Here is a 2,876-nt window from a genome sequence, read left to right as displayed (position 1 = left end):
CTGCTGGCACACACACACACACACACACACACACACACACACACACACACACACACACACACACACACACACACACACACACACACACACACACACACACACACACACACACAGCTGCAACACACACACACACGCACACACACACACACACACACACACACACACACACACACACACACACACACACACACACACACACACACACACACACACACACACCTCTCTCTCTCACACACGCACACACACACACACACACACACACACACACACACACACACACACACACACACACACACACACACACACACACACACACACACACACACAGTCGTTGTGTCCCTGAGATACTTCACCCCAAAGTGCTCCTGTGGGGATTGCCCACAGTATTGAGTATGTAGGTCGCTTTGGATGACAGCCTCTAACATGTAACATGTCATGTAATGTTTCTGCTGCACTATTTCTTAATGTCTTTTGTTTTTGTAAAGCACTTTGAATTGCCTTGTGTTGAAATGTGATATATTAATAAACTATGCTTGCCTTCCTGTTTAAATAAATGAATACATTATAAACCTTGTACACATTAGATTGTCATGGCAATGTTGTGACTCCATTCTCTTTTTCTGGGTTGTGTTTTATCAAAGTGAATAATCAATAACTTTGTATAAAATTGAATATTTTCTACTTTTTTTAATGCCATTTCATTTCTATTGAGAGGTTCTCATGATGGATTGTTTATTTATAGTCTGTTAATTTCTCTAATCTTCATAGCCTTGTATTTTTGTGCTGCTGCAACGCAAACATTTCCCTCACTGGGATCAATGAAGTACTTCTGATCTGATCTGATCTTATTTTAACAGATCAGACGCGGAAGCTTGTTTTTCCCAGCCTGTCCTCGCGCCTTGAACGCCTCCCCGTTGATTTACAGCTGCGGTGGGCGGGGCTTAGAGTTGCTCAACATGTCTGCGCCCTGATCAACAGGTCTGAAGGTAACGGAGCCCCTTAACTTTTCTTCATAACGGCGGTTTCTCCCGTTAAATAACTGGCTGTGTTTGCGTCGCTGCACCGGAAGTTACCGGACAGCCAGAGGCAGAAAAACAGCGCTATCAGCATTATCGTTTTGAGACAGCTAGCAGCAGAATGACAGCTGTTAGCATGTTAGCTTAGCATCAGGTTGCTAGCTGCTGTCAGCTAACGTGAAGTCTGAGGAGTTTTTTCATCATGCTAACTGTTTAAACTATTCAAACTGCTTTTAACTGTGACGTCACGTTACTGTCATTATATAACAGCAGTGACGTCACACAGAGATCACATCACGCCCGGTAAAATAACAGAAAATTAGAGTGACGCAATATGTGCAGAAACATGACGTCACCATTGAGCATACATTAAATACACATAAATATATTGAAATGTGTTTTAAATATAAAGAAAACACAAGGGAATTTACATTTAACGATAATAAATACAAGAATATTTAAAGAATTAAATATAAAAATACATAAATGTTTATATATATTTAATGTTATGATTTGTGTTTATATACATTTCTTTTAATATTCTGTGTGTGTGTGTGTGTGTCAAGATGTCCAATCCGCAGCTGAGTATCGGGGAGCTCCTCCTCTCATTGGACAGCTCAGAGCTGCAGGAGGCTGAGCTAGTGAGAGCAGCTGTGAACCAGCAGCTGAGCTCAGGTGAGTCACCTGTCAGTCTCACGCTCTGAGTGGATGGGAGAATGAAGGGATTTCATGGCTCAGATAGTGATAGTGACTGGGCTCTGGTTTCAGACAGAGGGTGATAAGAGGTGCTGCAGCACAGGCAGTGTGGGAACAATGAAGAGCTTTCTGAACATTAGAGCATGGAGACATGTCCCAGGAGAGACACTAAAAATGATCTCTTTAAATAATGAAAGTGTTCTCTCCTCAGACAGAGGAGGCGCTGTCCTCTCCTCTCTGGTGGAGTTCTACCTGGACTCCTCCTCTCCCCAGGTGCTCCTCCTCCTCTCCTCCATCAGAGAGCACCATCACAAGGTCAGACGTTATTCCCTGCTGTGTGCTGTCCTCCATGATCAGTGTATTCATGATATCTGATGAGGCATGTCTCTGCAAAAGGACAACACAGAATGTATTTCTCTGCAGCCTGAGGTCTTTTGGGGCGAGCAGAGAAACTCTCCTGTTGTTCTTTACATCTGTGATTTTGTCTGTTCTGCAACACTACCTGAGGCCTGTACTACGAAGCTGGTTATCAAGTGGATCGCTCAAGCCAGCCGTGTCCTATCTAGTTAGGTGCGTTCACATGAAAGGGGTGGTATCTGGAGCATTCGACCAATCACAAACATGGAGAAGCGTACTGACAGCGCAGCGTCATACTTCCTGAATGAAAAGTCAACTTTAATATTAGACATATGAAGAAGTTAAACTTTAAACATCCATGACTTAAACACTTGATCCAGGATCAAAGCCACATAGCTGCACCTGCAAGGTGAATACAGCTGGTAACAGAACAAGTGTTTGAATGCGTACATTAACAGGTTTATGATATCACTGCCCCGTCTAAGACACCATCTGACTTTCATTACATTTGACTCGAGTGTTTCCTCAACTTAATGTGTTGCTTCAAATAATCCTTCTGCATCCAGTATGTGACACTGTGAGTGTTGCACGGCCAGATACGGCTCAGCTGACTCAGATAAGGAGATATATGATACATTATGATGTGATATGCCGCGGACTGTACTTAATGTTACTCTGATCCGGTTACTTATGTTGTGGCAGATATTTAAGTAAGCTTTCTTAACGCTAATGTTCTAATAGTCAGATTGCTCTGAAGATGGGAGGTGATATTCTATTAATGTTCACGTTCACACAGTCGCTGATTTC

General features: G+C 42.7%; 1 long non-coding RNA gene across 1 annotated transcript; it reads left to right on the top strand.

Annotated features, from left to right (window-relative positions):
- Positions 1-912: 912 nt before the first annotated feature.
- Positions 913-2,013, top strand: LOC104946739 (uncharacterized). Its single transcript, XR_798486.1, has 3 exons — positions 913-986; positions 1,583-1,691; positions 1,924-2,013. It is a non-coding gene; the product is annotated as an uncharacterized lncRNA (long non-coding RNA).
- Positions 2,014-2,876: the final 863 nt, after the last annotated feature.

Source organism: Notothenia coriiceps, unplaced genomic scaffold (assembly GCF_000735185.1).
Source record: "Notothenia coriiceps isolate Sejong01 unplaced genomic scaffold, NC01 NC01_scaffold00011500, whole genome shotgun sequence".
Lineage (NCBI taxonomy): Eukaryota > Metazoa > Chordata > Actinopteri > Perciformes > Nototheniidae > Notothenia > Notothenia coriiceps.
Note: the sequence above shows the minus strand (reverse complement) of the source record. Positions and strands in the feature narration are given on the sequence as shown.